The sequence below is a fragment of the Schistocerca gregaria genome, chromosome 8 (genome assembly GCF_023897955.1).
Source record: "Schistocerca gregaria isolate iqSchGreg1 chromosome 8, iqSchGreg1.2, whole genome shotgun sequence".
In the NCBI taxonomy this organism is placed as follows: Eukaryota; Metazoa; Arthropoda; class Insecta; order Orthoptera; family Acrididae; genus Schistocerca; species Schistocerca gregaria.
In genome coordinates, this window is record NC_064927.1 from 63,958,195 (window position 1) to 63,977,152 (window position 18,958).

General features: G+C 45.8%; 1 protein-coding gene across 1 annotated transcript in view; it reads left to right on the forward strand.

The window, feature by feature from the left end:
* Positions 1-18,958, forward strand: part of LOC126284439 (T-box transcription factor TBX15-like) — a 376,832-nt gene that overhangs the window by 105,335 nt on the left and 252,539 nt on the right. The window lies entirely within an intron of this gene.

Below are 18,958 nucleotides of genomic sequence, written 5' to 3' on the forward strand. Positions count from 1 at the left end.
CACATATTGCCACGTAACTCCGAAAACCTACCATGGACTTGCCGAAACCATTTCACGCTGTGTTGTGTTCCTGAGGTGGGCTAACGCGCTGTTAAACAGATAGTCATACAAATGTTGGCTGATCAACGCATTTTGACACTCTTTGTCATAGAGAAGCCTTCCGGAAATGTGACCATGTATTTCTCTCAGCAGGACATAAAATATAGAGTTCTCAGTAAGATTATCTTCATTTTAGAATGCTATATGTCGCTCGTTTTAAATGGGGAGATGCATGTACAAGGCATAGATGTCAAGATTCTTATCGATTTACTGCAGGGTATACACAGTAAAAGCACAAACAACACGAAATATTTGTCGAGCACGTGTTTTCTGTTTGCATATTCGGGAACAAAATCACGGGATAGGCTGCAAAATTCGTAGCTTATATAAAGGGACGAATTATTCTGCTTATATAAGCGTCCTGTAATGAAGTCTTTTGGCCTTGTGTTGACCTTGGGTGTTTCCCGCTTTGGACTCTGTGACTGTCAATGACGCATAGTTTATAAGCAGATACTGCTAAATAATTCTTGATCACGGACAAACAGACTGAAACCTTTATTACTAACAACAACATGGTATGGGGTACTTACGACAGAAATATACAGAAAAGCATAATTTCTATGCTCCGAGGCGACTGCTCGCCTTCTTGGCCAAGAAAGCGTTTTTAACCTGTGTCAGTCCGCTTTTTGTCCTTGTTTCGTCGGACATGTGTTGTTTTGCTTCCAAGGTCGCAATTCCTTCATCTACTTCCTACTTCGTAGTCCCCAATTTTGGAGTTAAGCTTACCTCTAGTCCCATTTTGGAAGTCCTAATTACTTCGGTCTTTCTTCGGTTTGCTGTCAGTCCTTATATTATGCTCATTAGAATGCTCATTCCATTTCTTAGGTCCTGTACTTCTTCCTCACTTTCACAGACGTTAGCAATGTCAACAACGAATCTTTACGTTGATACTTTTACAGCGTCAGTATTCAACTGACTGTTGAACCTATCTTCTTTTATTTCTGTCATTCCTTCTTCGGTTTGTAGAAACAAATGGTTCAAATGACTCTGAGCACTATGGGACTAAACTTCTGAGGTCATCAGACCCCTAGAACTTAGAACTACTTAAACCTAACTAAACTGAGGACATCACATACATCCATGCCCGAGGCAGGATTCGAACCCGCGACCGTAGCGGTCGCGCGGTTCCAGACTGTAGCGCCTAGAACCGCTCGGCCACTTCAGCCGGCTCAGTGCGTAGACTCAACAGCTGGGAAAATGGGAAAACGGCTACAACCGTGTCTTACAAGGTTCTTAATCTGAGCACATGGTTTTTGATTTTCCGCTCTCATTTTTTCCCTTTTGGTTCTTCTACATACTATAGGTTACCCGTCTTTCCGTACGTCCTAGACCCAATTTTCTGAGGATTTTGAGAATCTTGCATCATTTTACACAGCAAAACGCTTTCTCTAGGTCGGTAAATCCAACGAATAGGTCTCGATTTTTAAAAGCCTTGCTTCCATTATCAAGCGCAACATTATAATTGCCGCTCTGGTGCGTATATCTTTTCTAAAGCCAAACTCATTGTCGTCTAGACAGCTAACACTATACTGATTTTGGACAATCGATTAAGTAGACCCTCACTCACAGTGCAAGTGAGACTGGCGACATTTACACTACTGGCCATTAAAACTGCCACACCAAGAAGAAATGCAGATGATAAATGGGTATTCACTGGACAAATATATTATACTGGCACTGACATGTGTTTACATTTTCACGCAATTTGGGTGCATAGATCTTGAGAAATCAGTACCCAGACCAACAACCTCTGGCCGTAATAACGGCCTTGATACGCCTGGGCATTGAGTCAAACAGAGCTTGGATGGCGTGTACAGGTACAGCTGCCCATGCAGCTTCAACACGATACCACAGTTCATCAAGAGTAGTGACTGGCGTATTGTGCTCAGGTACTTGCTCGGCCACCAATGACCAGACGTTTTCAATTGGTGAGAGATCTGGAGGATGTGGACAGGGCGGCAATCGAACATTTTCTGTATCCAGAAAGGCCCTTACATGACCTGCAACATGCGGTCGTGTATTATCCTGCTTAAATGTAGGGTTTCGCAGGGATCGAATGAAGGGTAGAGCTACGGGTCGTAACACATCTGAAATGTAACGTCCACTGTTCAAAGTGCTGTCAATGCGAACAAAAAGCGACCGAGTCGTGTAACCAATGGCACCCCATACCATCAAGCCGGGTGATACGACAGTATGGCGATGACGAATACACACTTCCAATGTGCGTTCACCGCGATGTCGCCAAACACGGATGCTGTAAACAGAACCTGGATTCATCCGAAAAAAAATACGTTTTTCCATTCGTGCACCCAGGTTCGTCGTTGCGTACACCATCGTAGACGCTCCTTTCTGTGATGCAGCGTCAAGGGTAACCGCAGCCATGGTCTCCGAGCTGATAGTCCATGCTGCTGCAAACATCGTCGAACTGTTCGTGAAGATGGTTGTTGTCTTGCAAACGTCCACATCTGTTCTCAGGGATCGAGACGTGGCTGCACCATCCGTTACAGCCATGCGGATAAGATGCCTGTCATCTCGACTGCTAGTGATACGAGGCCGTTGGGATCCAGCGCGGCGTTCCGTATTACCCTCCTGAACCCACCGATTCCATATTCTGCTAACAGTTATTGGTACCTCGACCAACGCGAGCAGCAATGTGGCGATACGATAAACCGCAATCGCGATAGGCTACAATCCGACCTTTATCGAAGTCGGAGACGTGATGGTACGCATTTCTACTCCGTACACGAGGCATCACGACAACGTTTCACCAGGCAACGCCGGTCAACTGCTGTTTGTGTATGAGAAATCGGTTGGAAACTTTGAGCACGTCAGCACGTTATAGGTGTCGCCACCGGCGCCAACCTTGTGTGAATGCTCTGAAAAGCCAATCATTTGCATATCACAGCATCTTCTTCCTGTCGGTTAAATTTTTAGTCTGTAGCGCGTCATCTTCATGGTGTAGCAATTTTAATGGCTAGTAGTGTATTTTACATATAGATCAGTGGAGTAAAATGATTTAAGGCCATCAGTAAAAGTTTCCTATTTAATATTTGGAGCAACAAACACGCCGCGCAGTTTGTCTCGCGCGCCGACGTTCGCGTGAATTCCGACCTCTTATAACGCCACGGAATCTCCGAGAACGAGCCAATCATTGGTTTCAGACTGATCTGGAAGTTCCCATGTGGTAATATGGTCTTACGCTTACAAAATAAAAAAAATAAACAAATAAATAGTTCTGAGCACTATGGGACTCAACACCTGAGGTCATCAGTCCCCTAGAACTTAGAACTACTTAAACCTAAGTAACCTAATGAGATGACACACATCCATGCCTGAGGCAGGATTCGAACCTGCGACTGTAGCGGTCCGGCGACTCCAGACTGAAGCGCCTAGAACCGCTCGGCCACTTCGGCCGGCTTTTATGCTTACACGTCCTAGCTTTTTCTGTCATCTTTAATTAACTTGACTCTGAGGGACGTTGAACTCTGGCGCTCCTTCTTCTGTTGTTCCATCAGCTCGCACTGAATGCCTCGTTGCAGCCCGCGCTCCCAGGAGGTCTTGGCCGTCGCGTGCGGTTCCCCGCCGGATCGCTACCTCGCAAGTCATTCGCGATGGAAGAGCGCGGAAGCGACGCCCCGAGGTATCCGTCAAAGGGGCGCGCCTCGCGTCCTTCGATTGTCGCCTCGGAACAAAAGCGCGCCACGACGGGGTGTCGGCGGCGGCAGCCAGAAGAATGGCCGATTCTTCGCGCCAGCTCCGCCAAATAATACGTCGCGGGCTGGCGTCACCGGCTTGTGTGTGCGGCGGCACAACTTATTACGTAATACGTCAATGCTGCTTTGTGTTCTTGTAGCACTCATATCATATCAGGCTGATGCAGACAACTGCAGTGCGGCATCTCAGACACTAATCGTTCAAAGGTTTTAATGACGGCAGCTGCATTTTGGCACTGAAATGTGTCAGTGGTAACAGGGGAAGATCTGTGACGCGCCTAGACTCGAACCCGGATTGCCCACTTGTCACTAGCAGTCGAATTAACCATTTCGGATATCCGAGTACGCTCCCAGAAGCACCCCAAATCTCCGTTTGTACTGCCACTACTGAACGCCGGACATTTGCCACGCTGGACATTTGCCACGCCGGACATTTGCCACGCCGGACATTTGCCACGCCGGACATTTGCCACGCCGGACATTTGCCACGCTGGACATTTGCCGCGCCGGACATTTGCCACACCGGACATTTGCCCCACCGGACATTTGCCACACCGGACATTTGCCACGCCGGACATTTGCCACGGCGGACATTTGCCGCGCCGGACATTTGCCACGCCGGACATTTGCCACACCGGACATTTGCCACACCGGACATTTGCCACACCGGACATTTGCCACACCGGACATTGCCACATTTCCCCCTTCGCCAGGTAGCGATCCCTCAGCTAAAGCCCGTCTGATGAGGAGCAAGATTCGCTGTAAGTTTCCTTGCTGGCTCGCGCGACGGCTACCTTGCGGGCTCCGTCGTCTACCTTGCTGGGAACCTTGTAAGATTTCCAGGACAGGCCCGGTGCTATTTTTCTTGTAAGGTTCCCTGCATGCTACCTGCATTGGCCTATCATGAGACGTTTCGTTTGTGACGTCAGACGCGGAAAGCTTGGGCGGGAAGCCTTTGTTGATAGTCGCTTTTCTGCTGTTGTGAGGTGCGGTAGGAAGTTCTTAATATTAAATAATGGCACCGCAGTGGTCCAAGGAAGCGATTGAAGCATTGATATGTACTTATAGGGAAGAACAGTGTCTATACGGCGTGAAAAGCGCAAACTATTATAATAAACACTTGCGTGCCGAAGCACTCGAAAGAGTTGCAAGTGCCGTGTGTCTTGTTCGACCATATACGACGAGCAAGGAGTGCTATAGCAAAAATAAAATGATGTCATATATAACAGTCATTATTGATGTATTTATAAAGTCAAACAGTAATGAAAGTGATACTTTCAAACAAAAGTAGGTGTTTAGCGAACTAACCTCAACTGTTAATCCAGTTTTTCGCCTTTTCTTTCTTTCTTCTTCTCTCATTAGCACGCATTTCTGCATCGTTTAGCACCAAAGAAGCTAATAACGCCAGTTTGCTCTGAACATCTGTACCTGAAGCAGCCATCTTCGTTCGATACAGCATGCAGCCGATCACAACACAACTAGCTGCCGATCTTGCACCGTGGGAGAGCTTCGGCATGGATGATAGCCAGCTTCTTTCCCTGCGAGCCGGCAGGCATGCACGCCATCCCGCAAACTTGCGGCGAACCTTGCTCCGTGTGAGACGCGCTTAAGGGACGGCCTTCCTCATACTACGTCTGCCCGTTTTCAAACCGCCGTCTTCACATCTTACAAGATACAACCAGTAAGTAAGGGACCTTCTTCTTCGACATCTTGGTCAAATGCAGAGCTTCTTTTCCGAAATCGAAATATTTATAACTTTTGGGAACCGAAAGCAATACCGACGATTATGTCAGTATGTAATTAGTTCTGCCAAGTATAAATATAGATTCCTCTGTCTGTACGGTAGCTTTCTTTCACGCTTACTGATTGCGATAGCAACAGTCCATCGCCATGGGAGCAACAAGAAAGGAACGATGTAACGAGAATGCGAATGTACGCTTGTCATTTCTTTTTGATCACTGCATTTGTGCCTCCTTTAATTGAATGTTTGATAAGAAGAACTTAGAACTACTGAAACCTAACTAACCTAAGGACATCACACATATCCATGCCCGAGGCAGGATTCGAACCTGCGACCGTAGCGGTAGCGCCTAGAACCGCTCGGCCACCCCGGCCTGAAGTTCACGAGGCCATTCAAATTGTAAATGGTTACGAAAACACAGTTGACCTCTTAGCCACAAATAATCCTGAGCATCACGACGGATACAGGGATTAGTGGACACACAGTCGTTGCGAGGCTCAATTCTGTAACAAAGAAATTCACCAAAACTAAACACGAAATATATCTTTTTATAAAAGCAACTAAAAATTCGGTTGACGTCTTTCTAAGAGACAATCTCCAATTCTTCCAAACTATATAAGTGAAGACCAAATGTGGCTTAAGTTCAAAGAAACAGTATCGGCAGCACTCGAGAGATTCATACCAAATAAATTAATAAGAGGCGGAACTGAAACCTCATGGTACACAAAACACGACAGAAACTGCTTCAGGAGCACCGAAAAAGGCAAGTATAATTTAGACGAGCGCAAAATGTCCAAGATTGGCGAAGTTTTACTGAGGCTCGAAATTTGCAGCGGATTTCAATGCGAGATGCATTTAGTAGTTTCCACAACGAAACTCTCTAGAGACATGTGGCGGAAAATCCAAAGCGATTCTGGTTCTATGTTAAGTAAACCAGCGAAAAGGCTCAGTAAGCGATGAGGAGGAGCAGGAGGAGGGGGAGACAAGGGACCCAACCCTTCGGAGCGGGTAAAGTCGTGGCACATGTCCGGCGTGGCTAATGTCCGCACACCGACACTACTCACCACTGTGGTCGCATTTTGTTACCGTCATTCTCGCACAGTGGCTGTTCATCGCGAACCCAAACCTCCAGATGTCAGACACCCAGATCGGTACCAAAAGTTGTGTGTCGGTAGAACATCAACCAAAACTCCGACTTAGTTCGGACTACGTGTTTCCGTTCCGCAGAACGGGCATAAACTTGAATTAAAGGTAACACGGGAGCTATGAAACGCGGGGGAAGTATAACTGTGCTTAACTAATAAATATAGCTTTCATGGGGAAGTTGGTAGAGCGTTAGATCGTTGTACCAGGGGTCCTGGGTCCTAACCCAAAAGATCGAAATTTTTTGTGTTTTTTGTTTTGTGTTTTACTGCGTTATGCATGAAAGCGTTATATGGGACTAATAATGTTTTCACACTTGTGACGCAATTGTTTCTTTATTCTACTTTTCCGGTTGTTTATGTTCTGTGAAACTACGAATGCACTAGCTGCTTCATCGAGACTGGTGTCTGTTCTCCCGCACACGTCCAACAAATACCACACCTATCTACAGAAATGCGCTCTGTAGGTTTGATACTTTCATCTGACGAAGCGAAAAACTACAAACTCCGAAAAGTCCTTTACACGTTAGGATAATGTTCTACCTTATTTCACTCGTAAACAGTTTTAAAAAATTGTCATATGTGGGGTTTGAACACAGGACCTTTCAATTGATGACATTACGCCGAACCAACTCACATCTCCAAGTGGTGATCAACAGACACGCTTCTCCTGTCCCCCACCGTTCTGGTGTTACTTTTAATTACCGTCTACGCATGCTCTACTGGACGACAGCACATAGCATGAATTAAATCGGTGTTTTGTTTGATGCTGTATCTACATACAATGTTTGGTAGCGATCTGAGTGCCCGACTTCTGGAGGTTTGGGTGCCAGACAATACAATGCAGTTTTTCACGCCATATCAAGGCAACTACGAGAGAGACAGTGTCTCACTCTGTAAGGGGATCACGGTGAAATAGTACGAAAAGTAGTCATCAGGACAAATGGAGATTTGGGGTTCTACTGGAAGCTTGCGTGGGAAGCCGAAGTGGTTAAGGCGACCGCTTATGACAATCGAGAAATGCGGATTTGAATCCCAGCCCGGCACAAATTAACATTTGTTCTGAAATATTCTGTAGCTGACGCAGCTACACTCACAGTTTGTGAATTCATTCTTGATTCAGATGAATCAGAACTCATACACTTAATCACCGTACTCAAGATCATTCATTACACTCAACTACCTTTATCGAAGATGCTGAAATTGTCCACCATTTTGTAGAAAGCATATATCGACTAGACAGCACATGTCTTCAGACACTCGTCTCAGTATATCCGTTGTAACGCCGTTGCAGCAGCGGTAATCTCATTCTTTAAATCCTACCGCGCTCTCGCATTATTGCAGTATAACATCTCCTGAAGACAGTCCTACCAGGGCTTAATTTCGGCCTGAACGCGAAGGAACCGCGTTCCGGCACCTCCCATGGAATTTTTTTGAGCTTAGTATCACTATTAGACATTGGAGATTTAAACCAGTGTATGTGTATTACATCGCGACAGAACTATCATTTACTTCTGCGCCGGATCAGTGAATGTGACAGATGATCAACTATATCTCTCTCGCTCTCTCTCCGTGTGTGTCTGTCTGTGCGTGTTGAGTATACCCAAGATAAGTTGAAATCCGTTTCGAAGCTGTGATCGTCACGTATCGCCTTTTGTTTACGACTGCCAGCAATCTCAGCGATCTAGCAGCATGGCGACGTATCGTGTTACGTGTTTCAGTGACAAACAAATGACGTAAGGAGTGTTTATACGTGTGGATCTATATAATGTGCTTTCACATCTTGTTTCTTCGGTGATACTATAGCTGTTGACAGCTTACATTTCAATCATTTACTAAACATCTAACTCCGCCTTTCATGTCACATCGTGCTTTTTTTGTTTGTTAACTTTCCGGAAAGTCGGTTCAAATGGTTCAAATGGCTCTAAGCACTATGGGACTTAACATCTAAGGTCATCAGTCCCTCGGAACGTCTGAATTGCACGTAACCCTGACGGGCCATCAATATATTCATTGCTGAGTGGTTTCTTAATAAATATTGGACACACATTCACTGAGCAGCTGCAATGTAACTTTTTGAACGTTGGCAGCAGTTGAAAACATGACATCATAGTCACGAGGACTACCAGGCAACAAAGTGACACTGCTGCGGGCACACACCTGCTGTTTATATTAAAACTTCGGGTTTTGTTGTTTCTATTATAAGAAATTATATTTTTAAAAACTGTATTTTAGAAGAGTACTTTGTGAAACATGATATTTCTTCACGTTTTCTCACAAGTTTTCAAAAATCGAAAGTTGGTTTTTATGGCTAAGGCGCAGGGGGGGAGGGGTGGGGGCTTGTATGAATGAAGAGGCAGGTAAATTTTGAGAAATTAAGCACTGTGACCACGTAACGAAATCTGGAGAAGTCAGGTCTGGTGAGCACGGGGGCCACATATTCGAAGGACTCACGAAGCATCGTTATCGTTTCATTGGAGGTGCGAGACATTGCCCCGTCGTGTTCAAACCAGCAATAACATTCATTCACTTCATGAATGGCTCTAAACCGATTTATAAAGTGTGCATATAGAACTTAAGTAACACTTGTGTTAAAAAATATGTGTCTAAAAATTTGCTCCCCAGATATGGCACGCCAGACTCCGATATTTTTTTTGGTGAAGTTGGGTCTCATGCAATGCGTGAGGGTTATTTGCAGCCCAGATGCGAGTGTTCTGGCATTTTTAACATATCCGTTAATGCCGCATCACTGAAAAAGTATTGTTCAACTTGTTGCGCACGTCGTTAAGAGTGAACCTCTTAAATGATCGTCAATAGGCGACATGCTTTTCTGAATCCAGAGGACGCAGTTCTTGAACTACTCAAACTCGGTACGCCCGCAACCTCAGACGTTGGCTGGATCGGTGGCAGACTGAATAATGTCCCCCAAGCTTCTGAGACAGCCGAAGTAGTTATTTACGAAGAGATCGCAGCAGAAACTGCTGATCACGCTCCGTAAATTCTGCTGTTAACACATCAGGCTTACGGGTTCGAGATCTTTGATTAACGCTTTTACAGTGTGATAAACTGTTGTTTTTCCTGGAAAACAGAGGCATCAAAGAACTTCTTGTGGAACAACTCGACACCACTTGTAAGATTCCACGGCGCAGTACTGTTAGTTTCCAAGAGTACGAGCCCCAGTTAGTACGTGAGCATGGCGAAGGAGTCAGTAGCCGCCACCTACCACCAGCGCGTGTGTGTAGCGTGGGGGTATGATGCTTCACATCACGTTCCCCATGGTCAATGTTATGAACAACAATCTAACAATCAACAACACAGTAAAATCATTATTACTATTAAAACAAACTGCATAAATCTTTACTGTTATAACTTATCTACATCACCCAGTAGCTACTTTGTACTAAACTATAGCAAAGCGTGTTTGAAAAGCGTTGATACGATTCACAGGACTGCATCCAGAGACAATGCTGCCTGGAATAAAGTCTTTGAAGCTTCGAAGGTAGCAGGGATAATTTACAGAGTGCGGAACGACATCTGATATGGTGCATAAACCAGAGGGCTCAATTAATGTCGAAGGAGATGAAGGAGAAGCAGTAATTGAGAACGGATATTGTACAAGGTTGCAACGTATCCCCAATGTTAATCAGTCTATCCATAGAGCAAACAGTAAAGAACACCAATTTGGAACGGGAATTAGATTTCAGAGAGAAGAAATAAAAACTTCAATGTTTGCTGATGACCCAGTATGTAGGCATACTCAAAAGGAATGCCCCTGGGATTTTTATGTGGAAACTATTAAGCTTCTTAAGGAAAACAAATGTTATTAACATGTTACTTCTTTATTCTTCACATCTACGTACTTATTTCTGAAAGAACTCACTCTAGCGACAAATACATTTGTCCCCGCGGCAGAATGTCAGTCCTAAGGGCTCAGGTTCGAATCCCGGCTGGTTCGGAGATTTTCTCCGCTCAGGGACTGGGTGTTGTGTTGTCCTAATCAGCATCATTTCATCCCCATCGATAAGCAAGTCGCCGAGGTGGCTCAAATTGAAAGACTTGCACCCGGCGAAAGGTCTAACCGACGGGAGGCCCTTGTCACACGTCATTTTATTTAACGAGAGACCAGTTTGTTCGTACCGTCATTGTAGAATGTTTGACCATCTGCTGACGGAGCTACAACCTCACCTCTGCTTACGCCGCTGCAAGGAAGTGAGGTCCTTCGAAGGTGTCCTTTAAGTTCTGGAATCAGATATAAATCGAGTGGGGCCAAGTCAGAACTGTATGGAAGTTGATCGATGACAGTGAACCCAAGGCGTCGGATTCCTGCAGGTGAGATCTGGCAGCAGAAGGTGCTCCATGTGTGGACCAACTCTTCGAATCCGTGCTTTCGATTGCAATACGCCGTTTCTCAGACACCGACATAGTCACGTACAAACCGTCACGCTGCACACTTAAATTCGGAGCCGTATAGCGGTAGAGAGCAGGAAAAAAAAAGGTTCAAATGGCTCTTAGCACTATGGGACTTAACATCTGGTGTCATCAGTGCCCTAGCACTTAGAACTACTTCAAAGTAACTAACCTAAGGACATCACACACATCCATGCCCGAGGCAGAATTAGAACCTGCGCCCGTTGCGGTCGCGCCGTTCCAGACTGAAGAGCCTAGAACCGCTCGGCCACAGCGGCCGGCAGAGGGCTGTAACTTGCATCAGTGAAGCGGGAAACTCAACTGAGTAATATCCATGACATGAAATACCTCAACCGACATCCAGAACAGAATAAAAATTTCTGTGGCATTACTTTTCATCATACTCTCGTACTTATGTGACAGACGACAAATAATTTGGAAAGGCAGTTGAACAGAGTGGATAGTTCGCAGGAGAGCTTCTGTGAAGTTTGGAAGATAGGAGACGAGGTACTGGCGGATTTAAAGCTGTGAGGACGGGGCTTGAGTCGTGCTTGGGTAGCTCAGCTGGTAGAGCACTTGCCCGCGAAAGGCAAAGGTTCCGAGTTCGAGTGTCGGTGCGGCACACAGTTTTAATCTGCCAGGTAGTTTCAGAATGGATAGTTTCTTGAAAACAGGTAATAAGATAAACACCAAGAAAGGTTCAAACTAATGTTTAGTCCTACAGTGCAATTATGGCGCGCTCAGACGCAGCGGTCAAAGACGACGGTCGGATACTCGGTGGGTTCAGGTAAACCATTCTACATGTCTCAAATGAGCCAGTTTGTCGGCAGAAGGAAGTCTACGCTGTCGAACAGTATGCGAACCGGTGAGCAGCTTACGCATACTTCACCATGCTTTGCACTGCCGTTGCTGCCCTGATATAGGTCTGGTTCACTTACAAAATAATGATATGACTTGGTGAAGATTCTTCTTTGGCCAAGAAAGTTTGTAAACTCTTTTTGTTTAGTAAACTCTTTGGAATATTGTTACTACCACAGGAGAAGTGGTAGTGGCCATGCCTCTGATGGAACTGGACGTGTTTTTATGGATGGCAGTAACAATGTAAATTTCTGTTTAAAAGTGGAGATTGTAAAGACAGTGTGACTTAGAAAAATAGGATAAAATAAAAGTCATAGAAACAGAAATTACGCAGCAGGCTAACTTCGTCAGTTATCATGTCACTTGGAACCCACAGAGCCAAAAACCTCAGACCCAAGAATCTACCCTTAGACGTGATGAACTGCAGCCAACAACAAAGAAAGAAGATAAGAGTTGTTTGTCAATCTTATTCCTCTCAAAGCTTATGTGAACGAAACAATTATTTAGAAGAGTGGAAACCTACTGGTGACGTGCCGGAGGGTAAGATTACACCATACAGACCGACAACTGAATCTAAAGGAAGATCCTTGGGAAAAAATTTATGAATACAAAGGAACCCTCTCAGTTATCAACGTCGCCAAATTGAGAGACAGTTTAGATCAGAAATCTTGGCATTTAGTATTACAAGTCCAAGGAGTAAATTAAAAAATGGGATTCCCTACTAGGTACGTTATCTGTTCATCTAAATAACACTATTCCTGCCAGGAACATAAACATATAAGAATTAGACACTATAGTCAAGACCCATAGAATTTGGTAATTTTGCTGGAGAATTGAAAGAAAAAATGGAAGGAATGCATATTACACAAAAAGAACACAATAATCAGGAAGCACAGCGATAAATATAACTACCAGGTTTGAAACAAGTCAAAATATTGAAGGCTGAAAGATTAACCTAACAATACAAAAATCAGAGTGTATTTAAAAGACCTAAGGGAAGACTATATAGAACACTTGAAGCATTGAAACTACTGTCTTAACTTTTGTCTACATTTTATAAGAACATTCTTAAAACTTCTTCGACTGACCGTTTATAAATGACGCAGTGGATAATGTGGCCGATGCTTGGTGTAGGAGTGGCAATTGACCTTCATCATAAACGAACGTGACGTTTTGCCCATTTGTAGACAGAATGATACGTTATTGCATGGTTACACGATTTCAGAACAATCACTGGAGCCAGTTACATCCATTAAATAAGTAGAAGTATGCGTAGGGAGGGTACTGAAGTGGAACGAACACATAAAACTAATCGCAGGTAACGTAGATGCCTGACAGATTCATCGGAAGAATCCTTAGGAAGCGTAGTAGCGTCACGATGCAACTTACAAAACCCTCTTTCATCGAGTAACTGAGTATTGCTCGGCCGTCTCGGATCCGTATGGTATAGTATTGACAGAGAAGATATGCACTTAGCCGCGAAAGAAACTGGTACAGGCATGCGTATTCAAAAACAGAGATATGTATGTAGGCAGAATACAGCTTTGCGATCGGCAGCCCCTTTATAAGAAAAGTGTCTTCTGGTTCCGTTGTTAGAACGGTTACTGCTGCTACAATGGCAGGGCATCAACATTTAAGTGAATTTGAACGTGATGCTATAGTCGGCGCACAAGCGATGGGTCACAGCATCTCCGAGGTAGCGATGAAGTGGGGATTTTCCCCTATGATCATTTTACGAATGTACCGTGAGTATCAGGAATCCGGTAAAGCATCGCATCTCCGACATCAATGCGGCCTGAAAAAAATCCTGCAGGAACGGGACCAACGACGACGTGAGAGCGTAGTCCAACGTGACACAAATTGAACCTCTCCGAAAATTGCTGTAAATTTCAGTGTTGGGCCATCCACAATTTTCAGCGTGCGAACCATTCGACGAAAGATCATCGATGTGGGCTTTCGGAGCCGAAGACCCACTCGTGTGCCCTTGATGACTGCACGACCCAAAGCTTGATGCCTCGCTTGTGCCCGTCAACGCCGACATTGTACTGTTAATGACGGGAAAGATGTTTGGTCGGACGAGTCTCGTTTCAAATTGTATAAAGCGGATGTACGCGTACGGGTATGGAGACAACCTCATGAATCCATGGACCCTACGTGTCATCGGGACACTGTTCAAGTTGGTGGTGGCTCTGTAATGGTTTGCGGCATATGCAGTTGGAGTGGTATGGGACATCTGATACATCTAGATACGACTCTGACAGGTGACACGTACGTAAGCATTCAGCATTCAGTCTGATCACCTCAATCCATTCGTGTCCATTGGGTAGTCCTACGGACTTGGGCAATTCCAGCAGGACAATGCGACACTCCACACGTCCAGAATTGCTACAGAGTTTCTCCAAGAACACTCTTCTGAGTTTAACTTCCGCTGCCCACCAAACTCACCAGAAATGAACCTTATTGAGCACGTCAGGGATGCCTTGCATCGTACTATTCAGAAGTGATTTCCTTCGCCTCGTACTCTTACGAATTAATGGACAGCCTTGCAGGATTCGTTGTCAGTTCCCTCCTGCACTACTTCAGATAATAGTCGAGTTCATGACACGTCATGTTGCGGCACTTCCGCGTGCTATCGGAGTCCACATTTCTTGCACAGGTTCATTCAGCAAGTGCGAAAGCGTCACGCAGTTGACTATGCATCTCCAAAGGCACACACTGAAAGAGAGGTGTTGTGCATCACGGTGTGGTTTGCCGTAAAAATTCCAAGAGCATACGTCGTTAGAAGAGTTAACATATTGCTTCATCCCACACGTGTCTCGCGGGAAGACAGAGTGAGATTTACTAACAAATGTTCTTACCAGGGATAGGAAACGGGAAAGTGACCGTGGTAGACAAAGGACCTTCTGCTACACACCATAAGGTAGTCTGTCAAGTGCAGGTGTAGCTGTAGGTCTGGAAACAGTAGGCAAAGTTCTAAATTGTGTTCTGCAGGTGAAAGAAAGTTCTATATGGACAATGTGTCATCCTGAAACATTACGAAAGCAGAGCGTCAGTTGAAGAGCAATGCTGTTGACATTTATCTCCGTCACTGTAAATCACTGTGTCGCAAAAATTACACCGGAGGAATAAAGATAAGGGGAGCTCTGCTATCTGGCTGAAGGCGCCAGAGGCGACAGTGCGAGGTAGCCGTGGAAACACCTGTTCTCGAGGCTGCGTACAGAATTCACGGCGCTGGCGAGGACACTTGCTCGTTATCTCTCCTACCGAGGAGTGAGTGTTTTTTCTCCACTTATTCGAATAGCGCCGATAATACCTGCTAACAAATCTTCACTCACTTATCGGCGCTAATGTCAATATTATCAGAAATTTACGACTATTCGCTGCGATATAAATCTTGAGAGTTGTCCCAGATATGAACGTGTCTTCCCTTTTAACGCCTCCAGCATACGAATCACAACGTCTTACTGATTAGAGAGAGGTGGTCATTCCGCTGCAACCTGTTATACAAGAACTGCTTGAGGCGCAGGCGTTGGCAGTTACTGGAGAAGGTAGCGCAGCGGTAAACAAAGAAAACCTTTCGCGCATTGTCGGCTAGAACACCACTAGTAGCCCTCAGTGACCTCTTTAAGGGCATCTGTTAAGTGTAGGTGACTGTAAAGGGCCTATGTTTATACGGCGGTGTCACTTTAGTGTTTACGACGATGCTGAGAGAGTGGAGAGCGTTGAAACCCGGTATCGAGCCGGTCTCAGTGGCCGAGCGGTTCTAGGCGCGCGACCACTACGGTTAAGTCCTGTAGTGCTCAGAGCCATTTGAATTTGAACAAAGTATCGACGCGAGCCTAGTCTTCCCCAGTAGCAGCAAGGGGCCGCCGAGCTTCACGTCTCCATCCAACACAAGTATCGCCATCAACAACACATGTCGTCACTCCACGAAACACTGCTCAGAGAGACTTCTATTTTAATCCGGAAGACCGGCGCATAGTCTTAGGATGCAGTACCCTCTTGCTCTAATAAACAGGCTCCTCACGCACAATGCAGGGATAGGGTTCAAATCGCAGTACTGCCACAAAGATTAATATGTCAATGATTTCGAATCCATTAAGGCGACTGCCTGGGTTGTTAGTTCGAACAACACATAGCTTCCCATCCTTGCCCTCTTGGAGCTTGTGCTTCGTCTCTAAGTCCTTAATGGTCCACAGAATGTTGAAATTTTGTGATTGAGAAAGAGAGAGAGAGAGAGAGAGAGAGAGAGAGAGAGAGAGAGAGAGAAGAAGAAGAAGAAGAAGATAATACTGGATCTGCTATTGTGTCCGCACGACACTACCTATTCCTGACTGCTACGACGCGGTGTCCGACACGAATTCCTATCCTTGGCAGTATTTTCCACATATTCACTCTATCGTCGTTTCTTTGGACAATCTCATTCCTCACCTTATAGTTCCACCTAATTCTCAACATCCTTGTACACGATGCTTTTAGATTCTATGTTTTCCCATCATAGTAGGGGTTAATCGTGGATACTAGGGCAATTCAAGGTCATAATTACCCTTGCCCACTTCCACTTATATGCGATTATCCTAGGTTATAAACAGCCATGATGCAGTCCGCCAGATCCTAAACAGCACAAGTGTCCTAAGGCAGTGCAAGGTTATATGACCACATAAGATTACTCGACGTCAGGGGCTCAGCATTCGTTTGCTTGGTATGGGCTTGGCGAACCCGGGTTCCCTGAGCTTGGGACTAGTCAGCACTGCCAATCCTCGGTCACTGTAAGCCTTACGCATTCTTCGGCGACCACCATGCGGCGTGGCGGTGGAACTTGTATGTCACAGGGAATGGCGAACTTGGCTTAACCGCCCGGGTCGCGAGAATGGCAAAAACCTCTATATAAAAACCTCAGACTCGAAGTGTGCTGCGTGCTGATGATAATCATGGCTGTTGAGGTGGAACAGTCGCCAGCGGGCAACCTCTGGGGCTTACACAGGTACTCGGATCTCTGTCTGAGTAAGCCCACCTTAGCTGCTCGTGAGGCCGAAATTGATCCTCCGTAATTTTCTTTTCCTCCTCCCAGTGGAAAGGTTGGGCTGCTGGAAGGTAGTACCACCTCAACTAATAAGAGGACTCCGGTAGCCACCCCTCCAGATGCGAGAGTAGGTCAGTACACTGCCACCGTGGTAAAGAGTAACAGAACACAGGCTAGTAATCGGAATGTGTTTTTAGTAATGAAAAAAGGAAGTCTCGCATTTCTACATCCAGAAGGGCTTAGAAGGAATTGCTGGAAATCTAAAATCTGCAAAGTGGTTGCGAAATGGGACGCTGTTGGTTGAAACATCCAGTTCTCAACAACCTGTTAACCTACATAGCGCTAAGCGCCTGGCGTTTACGCCACCGATACAGAGCTCCACAGCATTTCAGCAAAGATGTTACGTATGTATGGACCTAGCTCATCTACTAATCGAAGAAATGAAGAGTGAGTGAGCTCCGGAGGGAATTGTGGATGTTCACAACGTTATGAAAACGGTGGGCGGAAGCATGGTGAAATCTGACGCCTCCATTCTTACCTTCAACACCCCCGAACTCCCAGAACACCTCAAGACCTGTTTCCTTCGTCTAAACGTATGGACATATGTTCCAAACCGAATGCACTGTTTTAAATACCATCATTTTTGGCACACAACCCTAGGGTGTAAGGGAAATGTAGGTGTGACAACTGCGGTATTGCCGCTCATGAAGGAGTTGGTTGCTCGTCTCCAGCCAAACGTATAGTTGCTCTGGAAGCCGCCCTGTTTGAAAAATGGACTGCAGAATCTTTCTGAGGGAACGCAAAGCACAGGAAATCAAAACAACCAAACATATCCCCTATGGTGAGGCCAAATATATCCAAACGTCCATGCAGCCTCCACATTTGCTACATCTTTTGCGTCAGTGCTTCAGAAGCTTACTCTAGAAGCTGATGCCTCTACGCAAACGGAGGTGTCGACTGTTGGCAGTAACACCTGTAGCTGTCAGTGCACTTGCAAGGCAGCAAGTGTTTCAGAGTCAGTAGCCCCTCCCCCTACAACAGCAGACAAAGGTACAGTGACCAACTTGGGCGAGTGCCAGGCACCTCCAACGGCTGAGGATGTTCAGAAGCCCAGCACGGACATTACCACTCCTACTCCAGCTCCAGCAAAGCCCACAGAACAGCGAAGAGCTACTGTAAAGCAGCAACAGCAGCTAAAATCAAGTGGTAAACCGTCCGACCATGTCGATGTGGTTCTACCTGGTGTTTCATGTGACTCTTCCCTTGAGCTAAGTTATGTGTGGGGCAATCACCTCGTCCCACGCCTAACCCTCCACGCACTGCAGTCTCCCCACCCCGGTGGAGAGTCAGAATGAAGGTGCTACCCCCATGAAAGCTTGCTTCCATACTTCAGCGGAACTTTCAGGAATTCAGGACGCATGTGGAGGAACTTCGTCTACTATATAAGGGTAGGCCACTGTGTCTCTGTCTCCAGGAGATTAATTTCCATCAGCCATACACCACTGAACTTTGAGGCTATCTACTCCACAACCAGGACGACCAGAGTGGAGAGAGCTAGAGGAGGAGGAGGAGTAGGTATTTTCGTCAGTATCGACGCCCAATTCTCGCCTCTCTCCCTGTAACGATTTTTGCAGTTGCCATGTCGGTGCATGTGCGTCATCCATTGACTATATGTTCCCTTCACCTGCAGCCACATGATGCACTCGACAATCTTGTTACACAGCTCCCCCACCCCTTCATCCTCTGCGCTGATTTTAATGCACACAATGTGCATTGGAGCTCTGCAACTACCTGTCCCAGGGGTAGAGCAGTTGACAGGCTTCTCATGTCATCATGTTCGTGTTTGATAAATACGGAACAGTGCATGCACTTCTGCACGACAACTGGATCGTTCTCTGCCAACGATCTCTCACTTTTCCGTCCAGCCCTTATTCACGCAGCTCAATGGGAAGTGGTGAATGATTTTCACGGAAGT